The sequence below is a fragment of the Panthera tigris genome, chromosome X (genome assembly GCF_018350195.1).
Source record: "Panthera tigris isolate Pti1 chromosome X, P.tigris_Pti1_mat1.1, whole genome shotgun sequence".
NCBI classification, from domain to species: Eukaryota; Metazoa; Chordata; class Mammalia; order Carnivora; family Felidae; genus Panthera; species Panthera tigris.
This window is the reverse complement of record NC_056677.1, coordinates 87709532-87733658: the sequence shown is the minus strand read 5'-3', so window position 1 is coordinate 87733658 and position 24127 is coordinate 87709532. Positions and strand designations below refer to the sequence as shown.

The window sequence follows — 24127 nt, the reverse complement described above, 5'->3', positions numbered from 1 at the left end:
GCTCTACTTCAGTGTGTGAACCTGGGCAAGTTCCCTGATCACTCTGGCCTCTTAAGGTTCCTTGTAGTTCTGAGATTCCAGGTCATGGGCAGGTGGTATGTTGAGGCAAGGTAATAAGCAATTTTGAGCATCCACAGAATATTTGAATCATTGGGCGGCTTTTCAATGAAGCACACATAGGAAATTTTATAAGCAATTAAGATTGGTAGGAACTGCCCTCACTTGATGCTAAGGACCAGGTTTGCCTCTTCGGCCCAGAAATTCCAGGAGGGGACAAGCAGGGCTGCTGACTTCGCTAAGCATTATCATAACAAGTTGTATTTCTCAGGCATTTTCCATGCCTTCAATTCACTTTCTTATTTATTGTTTCACATTATGCATCAATTTATCTCATTGTCTTGAAGAAACCAGGCCACATGTGGAACAGGTTTCGAGGGAATCTTCCATTTCTGGCCAAAGATTACTACAAGTGTATTCACACCACAGACAGACTCTGCATCCCTGCGAGCTAAAGCCCTCCGCTCTGTAGGAAATTGGTGGTGGGGGAGGGGTGGCAGAAACACCTGGAAAGAGGGCCTGTAGCATTTGTACTATTTCAACTGGGAGAGAAACTGCCCCAAAATGGCATTGCTGAAGTATAAGAGGGAAAGCTTCCTCAGCTCTTGTTCCTAGGTTCAGGGCCTAAGAGGTCAGACCTATGTGCATGAGGTATGAGGCTGAGAGCCTGAGATCAAAATGTTGGCTTGTGCCATACCTTGGGATGCTTTCTGGTTATCTGGGTTTCTTGAATGGAAAAACCTCCTTTGTCACCTACTCCATTGACACCTGTCTGTTGACTCTTGGTTCTTGGCAAAGCCTGGAAATACTATGGGTTGGGGGTATGGGTGGAGGGAGCAGGGCGAATTGTTAAGAAGGTGTACCTGAGTACCCTGCCTCCTGGAATCAGAGCAACTCAGTGTCCCAAACAGCTGAGTAGCAAACCAGCAAGCCCTCTGGCTTCGGTGAGGCTGGGGAGTGACCTGGTCCTATGGTAATAGCCCTATAGTTCCAGCAGGACAAAGCATTATCTCATCTTCCTTGACCTTTCCTGGGACCTCAGAAATTGGAGATTCTGAGTTTGGTTTAGCTTTTGCCCAGAATGACATGCTCCTTAGCAGAGTAGGAGACCATTATTGTCGGTCGTGGGACTTCTCCTGTATCTGAGCTGGCCAGCCTTCTCCAAAGTGAAAATTTTGTCTTTTCTTACTTCATTTATTCCAGGGTTTCTGTCTTCAAAACTCAGCCATACTTTTTACTTCTGTTCCATTTAATGATTTGATGTTTCAAGTGCCATCATTTTTACTTCTATTCCATTTAATTATTTGATATTTCAAATTCCTGCTTGGGTGTCTTTTTTCTTTTAATTTGTCTACTTTCAAGCCTGCCTCTTCTCCTGGGAGAGAGACTCTCCTGCCTCTTCTGCAGCCTACTCTCCTACTGCAAGGGCCCCTATATTCTAGGGAGGTAGGGCAGGGCACATTCTTCATTTCTATCTGGTTTGTCTGCTTTGATCTGTCCCTGGCTCCTGGGCTTAGCTCTTGGTATCCTTGGAACACAAGGGTGTAAGCAATATGAGGGCAGGGATTCGTTTTACACTCACTTGGTTTTCCCTTGGCTTCCTGTTATATAGCCAGTGCTCATAACCATTGTGTTGTTATGTTGCTGTTGTTTTTTTGTCAAATGACTGCTTAATTATTGGTGTGGTCTTATGTAAAGATTTTACAATTTTAACCTAGTCTTTGGAAAAATACTTACTAATATTTAAGTGGGATTTCTGTTGTTATTTGAGCCACATGCATTAACTCTCATAGCCTGGTAGTTCCAGTGGACCGTGCTATGTATATACCTATGAATGAGTGGTAACAGGCATGCAGCTTGTTGGTATGTGAAGTTGCCTCTAAAATATTGGGGGGGGTGCCTGGATGGCTCAGTTGGTTAAGTATCTGACTGAATTTCAGCTCAGGTCATGATCTCATGGTTCATGAGTTTGAGCGCTGGGTCAGGCTCTGTACTGGCAGAGCAGAGCCTGCTTGGGATTCTCTGTCTCCCTCTCTCTCTGCCCCTCCCTGACTCGTGCTGTCTCTCTCAAGATAAATAAATAAACTTGAAAAAAATATTGAGTGAGGGAAGATGTGTTTTAAATACCATCCCTTCAATCTTGTGTTAGGTAACTAACAATTATAATAGATTAATAGCTAACATTGATGGAGCATTTACAACAATATATACTAATCTCATTTGATACTTATACCAACCCAATGAAATGGGTACTGTTATCACCCTTTTTGATTTTTAATAAAGGAAATTGAGGCTTGGGAAAATTAAGAAACTTGCCTGATGCCTCACAACAAAGAGCAAAGCCAAAACTCCACCTAAGATCAATCAGACGCTAAAGAATTGTCTGCAAAGAAAGAATTGTTAAGCAGAGGTAAATATTAGCCCAGAAACTAATCAAGTGGTTAAAATGTCCTTACTAGGTAGGGTGACAAACCCTCCAATGTGAGGAAACAAGACTTTCAACACTCAAACTGGGATAGTCCCAGGGAAACTGGGATGGTCGGTCACCCTTTTATTAAGGGACTCTGCCTTACCATTTGAATATACTTCTAAGACTGGAAAACTAAGGAGGCAGATAGAACATACTGGATAAGCAGCTAAAATTTCCAATTTAAATATAGCCTATGAGGGATGCCTGGCTGGCTCAATCCGTAGAGGTGACTCTTGATCTCAGGGTCATGAGTTCAAGCCTTACGTTGTTGGGGCGTGGAGCCTACTTTAAAAAAAATGTAAGTAAAAAAAAAATGTAAATAGGGGCGCCTGGGTGGCTCAGTAAGTTGAGCATCTGACTTCGGCTCAGGTCATGATCTCACAGTTCATGAGTTCAAGTCCTGAGTTGGGCTCTGTGCTGACAGTTTGGAGCCTGAACCTGCTTAGGATTCTGTGTCTCCCTCTCTCTTTGCCCCTCCCCTGCTCACACTCTGTGTGTGTGTCTCTCTCTCAAAAATAAATAAACATTAAAAAAATTGTAAATAAAACAAAATAAAATAAATGTAGCCTATGAAAAAAACCTTGCAAAGTTGAAATTCGAGGGGCCTTAACTGATTGGTAAGGTGTGGCAAGCTGGTGTGAGAGCTTTTGCCATAGTCTATTATTGCTGTTGTTATAACCTCAAATTTTATTTCTAAGAATTTATTCAAAACTTCTTAATCGACTGTTCTGCCTTTGGTCCCCAAGCACACTTGCCCATTGTGGTCTGAGACACTCTGAATCTGAGTTTGCTTCCAAATCTAAAAGTCCTAGGAGTCTACCTTTAAGCTTCTAGCTGGCAACAACTAGTTCCCACACTCAGATGCTTAGAAAGTAATAAAGAGCAAAAATGTTGAATGGCTTTGTGTGTGCTAATTTATTTCACTTTCCCTATTGAGTTGATATATAGCAGTAAGGGGAAAGATGGAGATTCAGAGAGCAGGTTTCCAAGAAAAATTTGCATAAAAATTATTTGTGCTTCTCTAAGTAGGTCTTAGTACTAATGATTTCATAAGTGTATATTCCTGGATTTGACTTCTGAGGGCGTAGCCACTTACATGGTGTGATTTGAGGGGCAAAATGACTCCCCTGCCTGTCTGCTGTCATGTCCAAATTCATACTCTAAAATTCAGTTCTATGACTGTGTAGCATCTAAAACCGAACCCCTCTCCCGTGGCACCAGTGGTATGCAGAACCACACCGTGAGAAACCCTGAATTAGAGATTGCAACCTTTGTCAACTAATTTGCCATTTGATTTTGAGGATGGAGGTTTTTTGGTTTTGGTGGGTTTTTTGTTTTTTTTGTTTTTTTTTGGTTTTTTTGTTTTTTGTTTTGTTTTGTTTTTTTTGTTTTTGCTATGGAGAGGTTTTGGGTTTCCCTGTGGTTAAGCCTGTCATTCTTTGCCTTTGTGATTTTTTGCCTTTGGTATCAAGCTTCGAAAGTCCTTCCCTAGCCCAAGGTTATTTAAAATAACTATTTCTTGGGGCGCCTGGGTGGCTCAGTCGGTTAAGCGGCCGACTTCGGCTCAGGTCATGATCTCGTGGTCCATGAGTTCGAGCCCCGTGTCGGGCTCTGTGCTGACAGCTGGGAGCCTGGAGCCTATTTCCGATTCTGTGTCTCCCTCTCTCTGACCCTCCCCCATTCATGCTACGTCTCTCTCTGTCTCAAAAATAAATAAACGTTAAAAAAAATAAAGTAAAATAACTATTTCCTGAGTGCCTAGTGGTCTGACAAAGAATAGGCACTATTGGATTAAGGAACATTCCCTGTTAAAAATGCAAATGCATTTGCAAACTTAACATTTATGGTTTGGATGCCTCATGAAAATCTCAACATGTAAGTAATTGTCTTTTTCTTGAAGCACAGATGTGAATTCCATGTGCTAAGAGGCTTTCGCCGGTATATGTATATGACATGCGTATGTCATATGTATATATGATGTGTGTGTATTTTATGTATGCATATAAAGTATATAAGTAGTATATACATATATTACAGTAAGATGTATGTAACATAACATTTGCCATTTTAAGCATTTTAAGTATACAATTCAGTGACATTAGAACCATTTTTAAGTATACAATTCAGTGGCATTAAAGGCATTCACAATGTTGTGCAACCATCACTGCTATCCATTTCCTGAATTTTGTGATCATCCCAAACAGAAACTCCATACCTATTAAACAATAACTCCCCATTCTCTCCTCCCGTCAGCCCCTGGTCACTTCTATTCTACTTTCTGTCTCTATGAATTTGCCTGCTCTAGATATTTTACATAAGTGGACTCATACAACATGTGGCTTTTTGTGTCCAGCTTCTTTCACTTAGCATAATGTTTTCAAGGTTCACCCATGTGGTGGCATGTAACAGTACTTCATTCCTTCTTAATGACTGAATAATATTCCATTGTGTGGGTAAACTACATTTCGTTTAACCATTCATCTGTCCACAGACATTTGGATTGTCTCCACCTGTTGGCTATGGTGAAATATGCTGCTAGTAACATGGGTAGGCAGGTATCTTTTTTTTCTTTTTTTTTTCTTTTTTTTTTTAGAGAGAGAGAGAGTACACACACATGGGGGAGGGGCAGAGAGAGAGAGGGAGAGAGAGAATCTTAAGCAAGTTCCACGCCCAGCACAGAGCCTGACACGGGACTGGATCTCATGACAGTGAGATCATGACCTGAGCCGAAATGAAGAGTCAGAAGCTTAACCGACTGACCCATCCAGGTGCCCCTATGGGTATCTTTTTGAGTCCCTTTTTTCAATTCTTTGGGGTCTAGACACATAGAAGTGGGATTGCCCAGGTCCTCTCCTCAGAGTCCAGACAAATGTAGTGATTCTATGAAATGAGGAAACATCTGTTTCTTTGAGGACAACACCCCCTTCCTGAGTCAGCTGCTAGTGAACACCATGAAAAGAAAGCTAAAAAGTTTAATGAAGTTGGGAATGCAACCTGGTGCAGCCACTCTGGAAAACAGTATGGAAGTTGCTCAAAAAACTAAAAATAGAACTACTCTGTGACCCAGCAATTGCACTACTAGGCATTTATCCAAGGGATACAGGTGTGCTGTTTCAAAGGGACACATGCACCCCCATGTTTATAGCGCACTATCAACAATAGCCAAAGTATGGAAAGAGCCCAAATGTCCATAGATGGATGAATGGATAAAGAAGATGTGGATATATCATATATATATATATATATATATATATATATATATATATATATATACATACACAAATATATATCATATATACATATATATTGTATATTGTGTATATATATATATATATATATATATATATATATATACACACACAATGGAGTATTTCTCGGCAATCAAAAAGAATGAAATCTTGCCATTTGCAACTATGTGGATGGAACTGGAGGGTATTATGCTAAGTGAAATTAGTCAGTCAGAGAAAGACAAAAATCATATGACTTCATTCATATGAGGACTTTAAGAGACAAAACAGATGAACATAAAGGAAGGGAAACAAAAATAATATAAAAACAGGGAGGGGGACAAAACAGAAGAGACTCATAAATATGGAGAACAAACTGAGGGTTACAGAAGGGGTTGTGGGAGGGGGTATGGGATAAATGGGTAAGGGGCACTAAGGAATCTACTCCTGAAATCATTGTTACACTATATGCTAACTAATTTGGATGTAAATTTAAAAAAAAATAAAAAATTAAATTAAAGAAATAAAAAAAGAAAAGTAAAAAAGAAAAAGAAAAACACAGCCATTTCCCACCTTGATGGGTCCTCTGGCCGATACGTACTCATGTCCAAATCCTGTCACCAAATGGACATCCAGAAAAAAAAAAAGAAAAAAAAGAAAGAGAAGAGTGGGCAAGGCTTCAGCAGCTTCTTATCGTTTCTAAAGAAAGGAGTATGGAAAAGTTCAAGTTTTTTCTTTTTTCTGTATTCAAGCCTATAAGCACAAAATGAATTACAGAAGACTAACGATTTGAGACCTGACTGCTATGGCCTGTATTGTGTCCTCCCAAATTTAACTCCCAATGTGACAGTGGTTAGAGATGTGGCCTCTGCGAGATAGGTTTAGCTAAAAGTGGCTTCATGAGAGTGGGGCTCTCCCAATGGCATCAAGGTCCTTCTAAGGAAAGGAAGAGACTCCACAGTTCTCTCTTGACTAGATGAAGACACAGTGAAAAAGTGGCTATCAGCAGAAGAGAGCTCTCACCAGGATCCAGCTGGCTAGTATCTTGAATTTGGACCTCCAACTTTTAACTATGAGAAATCACTGCCTATGGTTGAGGCCACCCAGTCTATAGTATTATATTATAGCACCAGGGCCGACTAAGCTACTTCCACATACATTAGCAAACAAAATGGGTTAGAGAATCACTTCAAAGTAACCCTTGTACTTTATTATCCCTCAGTAAAGCTTAATTTAAGTGTATTTAACAAGAAAATAAAATGAAAAAAGCCTCCAGTAATTCAGTACATGTACCCTAGGTTCACCAGTTTTACTGTTAACATTTCTTCCATATTAACAAAAATAAAAAAAATTCTTTAAAAAAAGTTTAATGAAGTGATGGACATAGAAGCTTTATAGGGAAAATGATATGGTCTTGGGATGCTCATGAATTAGTGAGTCCCTTTCATAAATGTCCAGGGTCTACCATACCTTTTAAAAGAGTCACATGTGACATCATTAATTATCATTGACTTCTTTGTGTGGATTTATTTACCAGACCTTCTTTGAGGGAGGCAACTGACTGGAAGGAAGGCTCTATGGGAATGAAGCATGGGAAAGCCAAGTTTGGAGAAGAGAGGTAGGGAGACAACGCTGGAATCCACAGAAGGTTTGCTGCAGCCCAGGGCTCTGGGTAGCATGAGAGCTGAAGAGGTGAAGGTGGAAGGTTTGTGCTCATAAAGACAAATAGTAAGAACAGAGCACAAATTTCACCTACGCCTCCAGTTTGCCAGGAATGGACCCATGTGAGTGAGCCCACCCCTCAGAAAATAACTCTTCCAGGGTGACCTTATTTTCCCTCCCTGCCTGAAGAGAAGGTTAATACTCCTGCTTATATTTGCACATCCAGATAAACTAACAAGCTCTCGATTCCAGGTAGAGTGTTGGCTCCTTTCCATAACAGGTCCTGAAGGCCAGGGAGTCTGGATAAATGGAGATGGATGTGTCTGGCCAGTACTTGCCCCCGACCTTGTGGGGCCGGGTGAGAGGAGTGAGGCCAGCCTTGTCTGCACCTGGCGGTGGCCGTTGCACTGTGTTTGCTCATCACGATGCTGCTCCTACCTGAACTTTCTCCTCTTATTTAAGGCATCCCTCAAGATAACTACAAAGCCAAAATTTGTCATGGGTGGTTGAGTTTACATAATAAATTGGTCGGTGTCATGCAAAATAGACTCTTGAGCTCCAGAGAAGCCAACATGCCAAGTGGGACTAAAGTTTGGGCACATTTGGTGGGGCACTCTGTGTGCTCAGTGCACTCAAGGGAAGGCATTCCATGACCACAGGGGTCAAAAAGACAAAATTTCCCTTTTAGATGAAGCCACAGTAACAGCCCGGGACATGCTGTGCCATCCCAGTGCCTGCAATAATGGGACAAGGATTAGGCCTTTGCTGTAAGACCACAGCTTTTGGCAGAGCAGGCCCTCCATAGAACCCTGTGGGCTAATGGAAGCCCCATGAAGTCCAGAAGGCTAGATCTTAGCCTCAAAAAAAGGTTTGATGAGGAGTCTTGGCAGGGGCTTATGGAGGCCCCTATCGACCGTGCCGAAATTCATCTGGGCTAAGGAATCAGAGTGGGCATAAGACAGGGGTCTGTGAGAGTAGAAAGCAGACTTTTCCAAATGCTAATCCAGGCAGCAGGGAATCTTATCAGTGGGCAAGTCGAATTCACTTGTACCTTCTAGCTGGAGATCCCTGCCTTAAAGTAACTATTGCCCTTTCGGGAACAGGTGTGAGATCCTAGCCAGCCAGTACAGGAGACCGAATGGGAAGCTTCCCATGGTGCAGACACTAGCCCAAGGAGAAACAAGAGCTGGAAGCAGGCTTGATCAGTGATGCCCCAGGCTACGCTATCAGCCTTCCTCTCCTGGGAGCCGCTTTCCTCAGATAGGCCCAGCTTAAAATCAGGGCCCTGCCTGTGGACAAAGCCCCACAGGGACCTTCCTCATCCTTTCTCGAAGGAAGAATTTAGTCACAAAATAGGCTTGGGTATTCAACCCACTTCCTCTTGTCTTCTCTTCAGGGGAGATGTAGAGCAGCTGCTCACAGCTTAGGGGTCTGGCCAGGATTTCTGTCAGAGCTGTCTAGGCCATTGATTGGCCATGCCTGCTATCCCTGAGGAAGAAGGGGGTGAGAAGTGATAAGAAGAGAAGTGGTTCCAATGGCTCCTTGCTGGCTTCCTCCACATATACACACCACCCCTCGACCACCCTCCCTCACCTCGCATAGCCTCACTCCCAGACTAAGTTGGGCCTAGGCCAGCCTGAGGGCCCTGACTCATATCTCCCATAGTGCCTTATGTAACAGAACCAGGTTACTGAGGCATCAAGCTTCTGCTTGCTCAGTGGCAGGCTTCCCTGAGGCCAGGCATTCAGAAGCCTGCTGGGGGTCTACAGAGCTCAATCATATTTCCAGGGGAAAAGCCTACTCTCCCTGTAGTGTCAGGCAAGCAGTCTTCTCAGAGGCAACCAGGTTGCAAAGGTGATCCAGCCTGAGTCCCCGCACTCAGCAGCAAATGTAAGCAGGCAGGTGAGCTGCTGTGGGCTTAGTGTGGTTTGGGGCATTCGGCGGTGGGGGCAGGAGGGGGGCAAGGAGGGCAACTTCTTCTATTACCTGATCCTATGCTGCTTAAGAGACAGCCTGGTGCATCTGGAGGGGCCCCAGAACAGGTCTTAGAAGTCCCTCTTCCTTTTGTATCTGCTTGTTGGTTCAGGGGCTGCTCTGGGACCCCATGCAGAAAAGGGTTTACTATAAGCTGGAGGAGCTGTTTAAAAGAAGGCCAATTCCCAGTATAGTCTTCATGAAGCCTTAGAGTCCCCAGGCTGGCCTGAATTCACAATGATTCTTAGCTTTCTTCCTGGTCTATTCAGAAAATTACATTACCAGCTTGCTGCAACTGAGCCCCCAGCGAAATCAGGCTTACCAGATTCGCTGACATATTTCTTTAATAAGCTCATTTGACTATCTACAACACAGAATAGCCCAATCAATCTAAAATTCCATTGGCTCAAAGTTTGTGACTAAACCAATAGTTCCTCTTCTGCTCTTCCCCAGTGTTTGCCTGAGCCCGCCCCACTGTGCTGCCAGCTGGTAAGTGGCTCACAGGCTGAGAGTAGTTGGGGACACTGCTCTCTGGTTAGAGAAAAAGAGGAAGAAATGGAGAAACAATGTAAAAAGAAAAGTGGTGTGGGAATTACCAGTAGACATGTTATATCCAAAGCTCAGATTCATGAATCCTCAGACAAACTCAAGACCATCATCTCAGGGCTCAGGAGAGCTCCCTGAAGTTTCCCAGATCACGGCCAGAATCTAGTCAATGTTGAGGAGTGTGAGGTTGAGGTGCAGAATTTCTTTTTCTTGAGAGCCCTCCCAGGCTTTGAGCCCTTTGCTTGTCCCTATCCCCCTGCCCTTCCAGTTTAGAGTCCATTGCAGTAAAAACAAAGCCAAACAAAACAAAACATAACAAAGACGAAAACAACAACAAGGAAAGAATAAGAAAAGCCCTGCTCTGTTTTAAGGCAGCATACTTGGCCGGCCCAGGTACACAGAGAAATGAATGATGGCAGCACCTCATTCGGCCTTGGACTGAGTGACCAAGCATCTCAGTCAATCAGTTCATCATTTACTGACGAAGGGCCCACTTTTACCGAGCACCCACTGTGGATTTATTGAGTGCTTACCCTGCCTAGCACTGAAGAAGAGCTGGAAGGAGGAAGAGGCTAGGATGGGGCCTGGGGAGCTAAGAATAGAGGAGTAGAGTAGCTGTCCCTAAGGCCTTCAGGGGAACAAAGCAGTTCCACTAGAGCAACTCAGGCCCAGCAGGGACTCCTGCTCCTTGACGGAAAGGCCTTAAACTTGTTGCGCCCTGGTTCTGCAGGTCTGGAACTTGGGTGGTGCCGAAGCAAACTAGGAAGGGAGAGTCTCTGTATGGTGGTGGCTTCCAGCAGGGCCTTAAGAATGGTTTGGCTTTGGCATGATGGGAAGCAGCTACAGTGCTCCCTGGTTGGGACAGGGGAGGGGAGCCTTGCCAGTCCAGTGGGGATCGTGGGTAGGAAGGGGCTGGCCTGGAGTGGGGACAGCAGCCAAGAACACTTTCCATTCTTCCTACACTGAAACCCAGAGTCTCCAAGCTTCAGGAACTAGAGGAAGGCCAACTCTGGCCCTCCTCTCCTTGCTTCTCTTGACTCTAGGTGAGCTGGTCCCTAGCACTCTCTCCTCAGGGACCTGGGCTAGCCCTGGTAGGTTAGGGCCTCTAGGGCCTGAAGAAAGCTCACTGGGACCAGGTGGGTTGAGCTTGGGAGTACAGTCGAAGGTGAGCACCAGAGGACCCAGGGGGGTGTGCGGCTTCATATCTCAGCACCCCTGGCCTTGATCTCCACCAATCCCCTTCTGAGGTGGGTAACAGAACCAGGGACATGTCAAGGTGCTGCCATGAGAATATATACACAGTTTGCCCAAGTGTCTTTGGAAAAAAGTTGCTAGCCTTAAAAAGTTGCTAGTTTTAGCCTTATATGCACCTTGGTCAAATCCTTCTTTCCCGGATGCCCTACCAAAGAAGGTCCTGGGGTAAAGCTGAGAAAGGAGGGAAGCCTCAAGCTGATAGGAAAGGGATAGCAAAGGGAACCAGCTTCAAGTCACCTGGGGAAGGAGAGTGCTACTTATGGTCAGCACTCTGCCCTTGCTTTCTGGGACCCTCTCCCCCAACTAGTATGCTGGGCACTCGTGCTCACACCCTTTCCCACCAGTGCCCTGGAGAACTCACATTTAAATTTATGAGCATGTTTGGTCAGCAACAAGTATTTTCTGTACACCTTCCATGTGCCAGGCTCACTGTTAGGCACTGGGAATAGAATGGGCAACTCACAACAAGAGACATGGTCACAGCCATCATAGAATAATCAGCAGAGTAGGAGAGATAGACAACAACCAAACAGTCACATTAATGGATGTGTATTTACAAACTAAGTAAGTGCCAAGAGGGAAAAGGAACGAGCTTTTGACAGAGAATATAACAACGGAGCAGACAAGGCTTCCTGAGGAAGTGATATTGAGTTAAAGAAATGAATCTCTAATACTGAAATCATCAGACCCAGTCTAATTCTAATGAGCAGATCCGGGCCAAATGAGACATTTTTATTTATTTTTTTTTAATTTTTAAAATTTTTTTAATGTTTATTTTTGAGACAGAGAGAGACAGATCATGAACAGGGGAGGGGCAGAAAGAGAGGGAGACACAGAATCTGAAGCAGGCTCCAGGCTCTGAGCTGTCAGCACAGAGCCCAACGGAGGGCTCAAACTCACAGACTGTGAGATCATTACCTGAGCCGAAGTCAGATGCTTAACTGACTGAGCCACCCAGGTGCCCCCAAATGAGACATTTTAAAACAGAGGACTTAGTAAAGACCCACTGAAGTCATACCACTAGGTAGCTGCTCACACCCTTGGAAATATCTCTAGGCCATGAGTAGCTGGCAGGTCCAAAAGAGGAGGACTAATATTCTGACAAGAGGAAGAGATGAGTTTGAAGCACACGGGGCAACTAGTACTTAATGTCATCCTTTGCTAAAAATAGTCCATGACAGTATGGAAATGTGTAAAGGCTGGCCCTGGGGACCTGTGATAAAGTGAGTATAGCCTGTGGGGAGGAAGATTTGGTTTTGTAAATTATTTACTATAAAGAAAAGAGAAAGGGGAGGGTTATCTGGGTTTTCTTTTCTCTTTGTGGGCTTCCTTCTGAGTTATGAATGCTCCTCATTGTACAGAGGCAGTGGGGCACAGAACTTCAGGCTGTACTCCTTTCTGGAGCCTGAGGTGTAAATTTTCTGGGCTGCAAATGTCAGATATTTGTCCAGGCTGAAAAACAACTTGAAAACAGAGGGGAAGGGGGGCTGCACCTTGGAGAGGGGCAAAGACATTGATCAAGGGGCTCCAAGGAGCTTTCACTGGAGAGAGGTGGTCCCACCATAATGGCAAGGCAGGTAACAGTCAAGAGCTTGGCACGATCCAAGGGAATCTAATTGTGAAGGGTCCAGATAAGGCCACTGAGACTTATTTAGCCAATGGGAGGTAAACTTGGTACTTCAAGGAGCGGTGGGGCAGAGCTATAGGAACTAAGATGATGATTGATCTAAGAGGAGTTTGAGGGTGGAGGGGAGGGTGGTGAAGAGAGAGAAGAGTGGTTGATCTTCAAATATAAGAAAAGTCACAACTCAGAGATGGTGACTAGCTGCTTCCAAGCCACACTAGGAACAGAACAAGAGGAAACAGGCCTCTACTGTAGCATGAAGAATTGAGATTAGATAATAGGAAGAACTTCCTGACTACAAGCATTCAGAGAAGCTAAATGAAAGTACCATGGGATGTTATAATACTTTGTAAATGTGGGGAAGGTGGTGACGGTAGAAATAAAGAACTGGGTAAAGGTGTAAGAGGAGCTGGTTTATAAGGACCATGGACAGAAGGGGACAGACAGGCAAAGGAGTCAGAAGCAGGTACTCAGAAGGAAAAGCAAAGTGCATGTGTGGCATATGAAAAAAAGTGTTTGCATGAAAATACTTGCATAATAAAAATGTCTATGAAATTTCCATTGGAGGCCAGTCATTAAACCTAGCACATACCTCCCGGGCCTGGAATGGTGTGGGGGTATGGACTCAAGAGCGGTTAGGGCAACTTTCCCCATGCCTCCTTCTCATCTCTTAGTCAAATTAGCTTCAGTGGGGGGGGCACCCATTTTCCACCATCTTACAGTTTTGGGGAGCACCCCTGTGCTGGGAGCATTGGTATAAGACTGCCCACCCCAGGTGGAAGAAGAGGATTTCTTCTTCCTCTCACACAAAGAAGATTAGACACAAGGGACACAGTGGCAGCCAACAAACCAGGCAGAATCCTTGTGGCAGGAAACTTACAATCTAGTGGTAGAGACAGACTTTAAATAATAATTACACAAATAAATGTATCATACAATTGGTCATAATGAAGGAAAGGTGCAGGAAGCTACAAGAACACAAGCTAAGGGGGCTTCCTCTAGGATTAGAAAGTCTGAAAAAAGAAGTCACCTTGTTAAAACTTTGAGCACTGCATGTACCCCTCTATGAGCAATTCTTGCCCCAAATCATTAGCGAGGAAAGGCAAAATGAACCCAGTCACTACGATGCCCTAAGACATGGATTTTGAAGTTCCTCTGGCTCACTGAAGCCTTCATATAGAAGCAAACCCCAAGGACATTTTCTCATTGCCAAGATCAAGCAGTCTTGATTTAGGCAGAGTGATTCTCTAAAGGCTGTAATAGTCTATCAGCCGAAAATCAGGATCAGGAAGACTTTGAAGAGCTCACTTGCCAGATGAACAGGATGAAGGTCAGTGAAACAAATAAAGAATTAACACACTGAAAATTATACTTGAAATTGGCCCCCAGAAATGGCCATGTCTCCAAAATGCTGTGTTTTTACTCTCCTATTCAAACGTAGGAGACATATTATATCATATTCTAGTAGTAGCTGCGAGGCGTACCCAGGGCTGTTGAGTCCTGGGGAGTCAGGATCCTAGAGAATCAGGATCCTACTCTGCTTTTCCCTGTCCCTCTACCAGAAGAGTGGGAGGTGCTGGCCATTGTAGGGGAGCTGGGATGGGCTTCTCCACCCTCGAAAGACCCTGAAAGGGACACCAAGAAGCAGAGAACATTAGCCACCATGTGCTCATGAAGCACAGGGGCTTCACATCTGATAAACTACCGTTGGCAGATTCTGCAACCTTGGCAAGTGACTTCCCTGGACCTCAGTTTCCTCATCTAAAGAATGGGGGAGTGTGGTTGGAAAGGTTAAGTGAGAGGGTGCTCCCAGGAAGCATTCAGTTCATTACATTAGGCAAATCTTCTGTGGAACCAGAACAAAACCTTCTCTGATTTGCCTTCCTCTCTCACCAGTCCACTCACTGACCCCTCCCCTCACTCCATCAATCACACACCCTCTCCTGCCCAGAGCCAGGTAACACCTGCAACCCAGTCTGGCAAGCTTTCTCCCTGTCAAGGCTTGCTCTCTGAACCTTCTTCATTCACACTCAGGTATAAATGACTGAGAAGGCTTTTGGCTTTCTTCCTTCCTGGGAGGGTGGCAGTACGCAGGGCAAGCTTTTGAGATTTTTACCAGAGATCAAAACCCACAGAAGCATGAGAACACTCTACTGGCATTGCTAACAAATGAAAAAGGGTTTCAGAGGGCAGTGAAGATGGGGATGGACTACCTCTTCAAGACCTTGAGCCTCCCCCTTCCCAGAGTTGGGGGCCAGCACCTTCTGCCTCCACATACATCTTAGACACAGACTCAGAGGCTCAAAACTAGTAGGGCTTTCGCAGCCATTTGGTCTGATCCCCTCCCATTACAGATGAGGAAACTGAGGCCCAGAATAGGCTGCGTACCTGCCCCAAAACAAACAGCCAATTAGTGACCAGCTGAAAAGAGAAACCATGTCTCCTGATTCTCTGACCCAATGGTCTTCCGACTTCTCGTCTCTAGACGGCCGTGCACATCCCATCCCAGTAGGTACACAACATCTCCATGCCAGGAGACCAGCTTTGGGTCCACCTGATGCCAAAAAAGGTGTTTTTTTATTTGATTTTATTTAATAGAATTGACCAGTGGTTTGGGTGTTATGGAGCCCCAGCCCTGGAATCCTGCTTCTGCTCAGGTTGGGGCTGCTTGCCACAGCCACAGTCATGCAAGGGGGACAGAAAGGCCTGCTGTTCATGTTGGAAAAGAAATCAGTTGCTGAAACATTGGTCTTTTTCAAAGTTCCAACCACAGGGGCTGGCTGGCAGAGCCGCCGTCTGGGCTCCCCCCAGAGGATCCGGCCCTCCCCTTCAGTCTGGGAGTTAGTTTAGGAAGCTGGCCCGGCCTTCGGCCTTCGCAGAAGATCCAGAGGGCAGGGCTCACCCCAGGAGCTCCAGCCTTCCCTCAGAGCCTAGGAGCCCCCAAGGCACTCAGGGCCAGGAACTTCCTCCTGCCTCCACAGCCCAGCCAGCTCAGGCTGGCCCTGAGGCTCCCAGAGCACTTTTCTTTTGAGCTGGGAAAGAGCTTCCAGTTGCTCCCACCCTAGCCCAGCAGTGACAGAGGGAGCTAGAGAAGGAGAGAGCAATTGAGAGAGACACAGAAGGAGAAAGGGAGAGAGGGAGGAAGGAAGGGAGGGAGGGAGGGGAGAGAGACAGAGACAGAGACAGAGAAAGGGAACCAACCCCTGCCAGGCAATCGAGGCTTTCCTGGGCAGCAGTGAGATGAAAGGGGAAAGGCTAGAGGAGCCCCAGCTCGTGGAGGAGCCCCAGCTTGGGGAGGACCCTGAACTCGTGGAGGAGGCACAGTTCCTGGAGGAGCTACAGCTCGAGGTGGTGGAAAGTGGGTCAGATTTAGATCCAGAAGATCTGGGTTCCAGTCCCGACTTTGCCACCAATCTGATGCTTGAGCTCGAGTAAGTAACTCCCTGCCCTCCTGTGGGCTGCTACTTTCCCTACTGACAAAATGGGGGAGGGGAGAGCCTCTTCCACTCAGATATTCAGGAAAACACCTCTAAACTCCTGATGTGCATGGATGGGATATACAGACACTTGACTAAGTCATTGGACCCCTGAATGTTAGAATGGTGTGGTTGGGGAGAAGGAGTTCACGGGAACAAGAAGAGGGAAGGAGAAGGTGGTAAGTGTGTAAAGAGTCATGACCTTAAGAGGGAGTCCAGATTAGTAGAACATTAGGGTTGATTTTCAAAACTCAAAGGATGATGGGCTTGGAATGAGTTAGTAAGGAGAACTAGGATGTTAGGGGGTGTGGTCAATGTACTGTTGCTAACAAGCCTCTCTGCTAAATATCTCCCAGTGGCCCCTTAAGCCCCAAAACTCAGGTACTCAATCCAGAATGCATTTTTTTAGTTCTTCGTGTGTATCTTTGTGAAGATTCTCAATTGAATCAGGGGTATTTTCAGGTCTTGGATGTTCACATCTAGATCTAAAAAAAAAGCCTAAGAAGAGAGACTAGAATGACCCCTTGTCTTAGAAACCTGCTTTCTTGGTAAATCCCCCAATTTCACCAGACCTACAGCTGCATGACTCAGGCAGGGCCCTTTGAGAATTTGACAAACATTATATATAGCTACTCTCCCCCCACTAATGCACAGATGAGCTACCATAAAACCAATCTGCTTGGTGAGTATTAGTGTTTGGTACATTGCACTGCATTCAGAGTCTTTCAAAGTTGGTCATCCCTCCCCGGGTTGTGTGGTGAGAGTCTATAAGTCATAGTAGGTGACATCTCACTAACCAGAGAGCTCCTAGCAAGGCCAGGCATGAGAGCACAGGGCTCTCTCCCTATGTGGCAGGTCATCTCCGATGTCCTCTGCCAACCATGTTCCCACCAGCATCTCCACTGCTGGGAAGCTGCAATGGGGAGATTGAGTAGAAGAGAAACACCCCCACACACACACTTGTCCAGACACCTGCTCACTGCCCTAGTGCCCTCATCCTCACCAGCACACGCCCTGCTCCCTTGCTATTAGTCCTCATTCTTCTTGGCTCAGTACCTTCAACAATCATTTCTTGCCACTCAATCAGTCATAGATCCCTGAGATCGGAAGGCATATTGGAATTCCTACAAGAAACAGTGCTGCACTATAGGCTCTATAGTCTTCCTTGGTACCTTAGGGGCTGCTGGAAGGAGAGAGGAAGAAAGGGAGGAGAGGTCTGAGGAGAAAGGAGGAGAGGCCAGGTAGAGGGTAGAAGGTGAATTTGAGGGAGGGAAGGGGAGGAGGAGAGAGTTTAGAGGACAGAAAGAAAGAGGGGAGGTAGATTGTGCCACGCCCAGACCAAGTAGAGGTTAATTAACCCCTCCAAAGAAACAAGGTCACAAATAAGAATCTACCGGTATCCTTTCAAGTTGTAGGGTTTGGGTCCTCACCTGGCTTGCTTTTCCTCACCACAGGGTTTTCAAACTCAGCTCCCCTGAACTGGAAGGCGTCTCCCCTTGGGTGGTGGAAGTTAAGAGGCTCTGGGCGCCCCGGGAGCCGCCAGGAGCCAGGAGCCGAGTGGGCGGGGCTTCCAGCCTAGGAGCAGTTTTGCTGCTCTAAGGGCTTTGTATCCAGAGACCCTGAGAGTGTCCAGGTTAGATTGGGGGTAGGGGGTGGTGAGGGACGGGGCGGGGGGGGGGGATTATTATCTGTTTAATAACAACAACAAAAGTTGTAACACTCCAGCAGAAACAGGAATCTCTAGTAAAGCATCCCCAAGGGGTCGACACCCTGCCTGGGCTTGAAGGAATCTCAGCCCTGATTTTTAGAAAGTCCTGGGGTTTAGCCAATATGGGCGCACATCTTTCTGGCCCGCAGCAGGCTTTGGCCCCTCCTTTCGTGTCCCTGCTCCAGGCCTCCTTCTATCTCCCAACGACCACCCGAGGAGCAGAGGGCCGGTGGCTGGCTTCCGAGCTAGGGGCACCACGTGTCCCCAGCTCCCAGCCAGAGGTTGCTGGGGCATGTGTGAGCACCAGGCCGCACTGGCAGGCTACTGATGTGGGCTTGGGGCACTCCGCCAATGCAGCCCCTGGGGCCAAGGCTGAAGAAGTCCACTCCAGGGAGGGCACTGTCCGAGGTAAGTGAGGTCTAGTGTGGAATTCTCAGCAGGGGAAATAGCTCGAGGGAAGGAGCACTTGATTGAGAATAAGGGCCCTGTGTTCCTTCGCAAACTCGAAAACTGGAACCTTGGCTGGGGCTGGCCCCTGAAAGGGGAAAACTAATAAAAGGCCTGGGCCCTAGCCCTAAGAGGAAGGCACAAGGGAGGCAGGCTCAGGAAAGGTATTCCAGGCCAAGCGGGAATTCTAAAGCCCTGCCTGCTTTACATTGGAGGAGGATAAAGCCTTGCCTGTTGGCGGTGGGGACCATCTGCGGGCACTATACAGAGAGTACTGTTTCCCCAAGCATGGTAAATGTATGCTGGTGGTAAGCAAAATGATTTTAGGTGTTACATGGACTACTTTGTTTTTCTATTTGTATAGCTATTTATTTATTTGACATGTTGTGGGGGAGGGGATGTGTCTAACACATACACTGTTTGATCTCAAAAATGTTCCTGAGGTGAAAGCATTTTTCACAAGTGAATCTGCTTATTTTAGAGAAAATATTAAATAAATGACTATACTAGCAGTACTCAGATGTGGCTAATATTTTTTTAATGTTTATTTGTTTATGAAATAGGGAGAAAACAAGCTAGGGAAGGGCAGAGAGAGAGGGAGACAGAGGATCTGAAGTGGGCTCCACGCTGACGGCACAGAGCCCAATAACGGGGCTCGAACTCATGACCGTGAGATCGTGACCTGAGCCAAAGTCAGACACTTAACCGACTGAGCCACCCAGGTGCCCCGCATGTGGCTAATATCTTGACAGTGGTAAGCAAATCACTGCATTTGGGACCCTACTACCACACTGTGTTAGCAGAGGCGGGAAAGAGGAGGAGGAGGATAATGAGAGCCATACTGTATGGTTTGAGATCATCTCATCCATGTACACCTAGCTTGAAGGCCTCCTGTGACAGCCCTATTCCAAGTGTAAGAACACCCTGCTATTTTTATACCCCCAGTGTCCTGCGCTGCCCCATGACACTCAACACTCCAGATTACCAGCAGGCCTTTGCCTTGCTCCAGGGCACTGTCTCTACCACACCCCCACACACAGGGTGGGGAGAATGCCGCTGGAAAGTTGGTGGGGCTGTCCTCACCACCTTCCAGCGATTTCTTCTCAGCATTGTTCGCAGGCAAATTCAACTCAAATGTAAGGAGGTATTTCCAGGAAGCAAGTCAAGGAGGTTACAGTCTTTCTCAGAATGCACAAAGCCACAGCAGGACAGGAAATAAGTGACTGTGGCAAGCGACATGGACTTGTGCTGATTTCTGGACAGATTCGGACAAGATTTGGTGGGAAATTTGTATAAAATCAAACTGTAGAAGAGGGTTCCTGTTTCTGCTGGGAGTTTGTGATGGGCTCTGGGTAAATAAGTTTGGCCCACTTCCTCCTTCCCTTGCCCTGAGACAGGGAACATGCCCTGTTTCCTCCCAGGGCTCACCTTGCAGATAATGGGGATGAGCCCTGGAAGGGAAGCAGAAAGGTGGTCTCCTGCCATCAAGCTAGGATGCACCTCAGGAGCCTTACATCTCTTTCCTGTGTTGTTTGGTCTCTGGAACTGTCTTTAGCAAAAGGGCCAAGTAGAGACAGCTGAGCAGCCAATACCTCCAAGAGAGGAAATACCATCAATATCCTTTGGTGGTAAATCTGCTGTTAAACAACCTTTGCTTTCTGAGACTGTTCCTCCTAAATTCTGACCTCCATCTTTCTTTTCTTTTTTTTTAAGTTTATTTATTTATTTTGAGAGAGACAGAGAGAGCAAGAGCGGGGAGGGACAGAGAAAGAGGGAGAATCTCAAGCAGGTTCCCTGTGCTGTCAAGCGCAGAGCCTGATGCGGGACCCATCTCAGGAACCTTGAGATCATGACCTGAGCCTAAATCAAGAGTCGGACGCTTAACCAACTGAGCCACCCAGACGTCCCCGACCTCCAGCTTTTTTATACACCACTTAATATGCTTTAATGGTAGTTATTCTGCACCTTGTCAGCCCTCTTTTCCAAGTTAGCGATATCTATTTTTTTAAAGACTTTGAACCACCTTGTATTTCTCTATCCTTTAGACCATCTCCAAATTCTCCACTTAGATTTCATTCTGTCCTCTGTAACAGTTGAGAATGTAACAGGCACACCTTTGCCTTTAGCCAACCCCCCCCCCATCTCTCCTCCGACCAGTGACACACATTTGGAAGATGGCAAGATAGGAAAGGAGCAGAATTAACTGGACTACAGAGGACCCAACTGCCTGCCCTAACCCCTTGAGCTAGCTGTCCAACAGGAGACTGGAGCAGTGTAGGGTTTCATTAGTGCCTGATGGCCATAGAGTAGAAAAGGGAGATGACCTCATAGTTCCTACCTGTTTCTTTCCTATTTAGAGCATCCAGGATGCTTGTTTCTTAATGATATTAAATTGTGTGCTAACGATTCATTGCCACCTCTGTCTTTAGCTGCCATACCCACGTAGCCACATTCTTTGATCTGGGTAGAGTCACATTTTGATTTACTCCTATATTCATTATGCATTTTGTGGAATATCCGCAGCAGTCACTGAATCCCACATTGCCCGCCCTCCACCTTCTAGCTAGTCTCTGGGAACTCAAGAATGCAGGGTCTCTTTGACACCAGTCTGAATTGAGCATAAACAAGGAAGATTCTTGCAAAAATAAATTATCCGCTTGTAAATGGATTCCAAATACAATCATGGTTGAATTTCACATGGCGGGGGTAACCTCGGACATGGCAGTGGATAATCCAAAAAAAAGGGTAATCTTTTTTTTTTTAAATCATGTATAGCCAGCTTTGAAACTGTGCTATGGCTAATTTTTTCCCCCAGTAGTTCTTCCTTCCTCATTATTTGGGTTGAAATAAAAGTGAGCTTGTGTCCCTGTAGGTATATAGGAACTAGAAGGAGAATGTGAGTGTAAGGAGAAGGTGAGCTGAGACCAAGCACTGCCGTGGACATTTCACAAAGTGGAAAAAGACACCCAGAAATGCTTGGGAGTTGGCTTTCAGTCACACAGATGTCATTTCTGGGTGTCTTTGGAACCTGTCTTATGGTTGTTTATGCCATGGACTCGTCCAGGAAGTTCTAAGGGGCCTGTCCACTGGCACCTGGTTTGACTCGGGGAGAGACAGGGCCAGGTTGCTGATAGGAAATCATAGTTCCCTTCTCCCTCTTCATTGCAGCCTGATGGCTATGTCACTGTGCCTGGTCAGGTCATCTGACCCATGCAAGTCTGAGGGAGGTGGTGCAATTCATCTGAGGAAATCGTGTCTGAGACAGGAAGGGGCACGGCAACCTCTTCAGCCAAGGATTTATGTATCTGTCACAGGAGGGAAGTGTGAGCTGAAAAATGACTCCCAGACGTGCTAGAATTGGAAGAGGCTGTGCTGCTACCTTTCACCGTCAGTAGTGTATTCATTCGGAATCTACCTCAGGAGGCTGGCATCCTGGCCCTTCCTCCCTTCCTCGAGTCCATCCTCCTCCCTCCCTTGCTCCTCTCTGGCTCAGCACACACTTAAGAAAATATCAGAGCTGGCCAGGTGTACCCTGCCAGGGGCCAAGCTGTAGGTGAAGGGCAGAGAGGCTCATGCTGCTTTTTGCAAGGCAGTTAGGCCGAGACCCTGGAACCAGCCGCAACAGCCATGTTGCCATGGCTGGCCCTGTGGCAATCTGGGTGAATGTGGCTCCCCCAGTCTCTACCGCCCACGAGAGGCAGGGGGTGCACAGTGGCTCACTCTGTCGGGCTATAGCTAGACTTAATACTTGCTGTCTTTGTGAATGATCTTTGCATTTTTGCCTGCCATGCCTATCTTGGCTATGGGCCCTCTGTTGGAGCCTGGTTCTGTGTCTTTGCTCCATATCCCTTCCCCTGATGTGAGGCTGCCAGACGGCTCCCTTGGCAACCTCATTAGGCTCCCGTGTGTCTCTGGAGAATCTCAGCTGGGCGGCAGCACTCCATCTTTAGAGCTCTAGTTGTCCAGATGGCTTCTAACCTCTCCAGTGCAAAGGGACCACAGCAAATTCCAACCCAGCTGTCTTTCAGAGCACCCATTCCACTCAGGTCTGTGGCACTAGTGGAGACAGACTCCTGGCCTCCAGGTGCAGTGCTTTGTGCATTCCTTCCTTATTCTTTGTCTCCAGGGCTGGGGCTTGGCCAAGGGAGCACATATCCCCTCCCACTCCCACCCCACCACAGACAAAGAACTAATGACTGTTTTCATGCTCCCCAGGAAGCAAGGGGTGGGTCCTGCCAGGCCTTGGAGCCCAGTAGGGAAGGTGAATGGCATCTTGGCTCCAGACCTCACCAGCACATGGTCCCTGCATTAAGTGGGCAGAGATGGGTATGAATTCTGGGGAAGGGCCTCAGTCTGGAGAGGAGATTGTGTCTCCCTTGTTGTAAACCTAGTTGTCAAATCAGAAACATTTTCGACTGGGACAGAGGAAGCAGACACATCTTTCAGAAGACAGCAAACTGGGTAGGATTGGTCTTTGACACTGTCTTGTCTTCCCCAATCCCTCTTCTAGCACAGGCTCCCTCAAACTATCCTCAGCTGCTGAGGGCTGTCAACTATATATTCAGAACTTTCCAACCTCCTGACCTCTGAGCCATCTATCCCCCTAGGGGAGACCTGCTTTCTGCTACTGCTAATGTGATGAAATGAATCCTGCTAAGGTATAAACAGTTGGTAGTAGCTGAATGTGCTTTCCCTTCCCAAGTCACGATTCTGTTTAAACCTGGATCTTCCACAGAGCGCCTAGGTGGCTTAGTTGGTTGAGCGTCCAAATCTTGATTTCAGCTCAGGTCATGATCCCAGGGTCATGGGATTGAGCCCCGTGTCAGGCACCACACTGAGTGTGGAGCCTGCTTAGGATCCTCTCTCTCTCTCTCTCTCTCTCTCTCTCTCTCTCTCTCTCTCTCTCTCCCTCCCCCTCTGCCCCTCTCCCCTGTTTGTGCTCTCTCTCTCTCTCTCTCTCTCTCCCTCCCTCCCTCTCTCTCTCTCTCTCAAATAGAAAAAAAAAAAACCTGGACCTTCCAATGGAGTAAGCAAAGTGAGAACTGCAAGCTTAGCTGTGGGCTGATGGAACTGACCTTTTTGGGAAAATTTGTTCTGACCTCTAGCCCCTCAAATCATACAAAGCAGGCAGCCACCTTCTCCACCTATGTATAAGGCCATCCCTTGGGGATGTGGTTACCTTTCACAGAGGTAACTGGAAGACTCCTGGCTGTGCCCCAACTCCACCCACACTGAAGCCCAGACACAAGGCACTGGGTATCAGGATGAAGGCTCCGGCTTAGCCTAAGGATCAGGGAGCTGAATTGGGCCTGAGCCTCTGTGCCCTCCCCCAACCCAGCCAGGCCCGCACTTTTGGAAGATGCAGGGAAGAATCTGGAAAACCCCCTCATGTGTACCTGAATCACTTGACTTTTTAAATATCTCAGAAAGCAGGCGTGAGGCAATTGCTTGTAATAGCAAAACCATTCTTGCTTGAAGGGAGGAGTGCTAACCACTTATGGAGCAAGGGTTACAGTCCTTCAGGAGGGGTCTGTTGCAAAGCTATTTTTGGCTCATTTGCTCTTCTTTCCTTCTTGAGTTCTGTCCCTCTCCAGGCCCCTCAGGAGCCCCCCTCTCCACCTCCTTCCCCGTGTCTGCACTCACACAGGCTTATGCAGGGGAAGTAACCCCTAGCCAAGTGAT

General features: G+C 46.5%; 2 protein-coding genes across 2 annotated transcripts in view; one reads left to right on the top strand and one right to left on the bottom strand.

The window, feature by feature from the left end:
- Positions 1-24127, top strand: part of TSC22D3 (TSC22 domain family member 3) — a 61763-nt gene that overhangs the window by 1561 nt on the left and 36075 nt on the right. The window lies entirely within an intron of this gene.
- The window catches only part of NCBP2L (nuclear cap binding protein subunit 2 like), a 51377-nt gene that overhangs the window by 21831 nt on the left and 5419 nt on the right, over positions 1-24127 (bottom strand). The window lies entirely within an intron of this gene.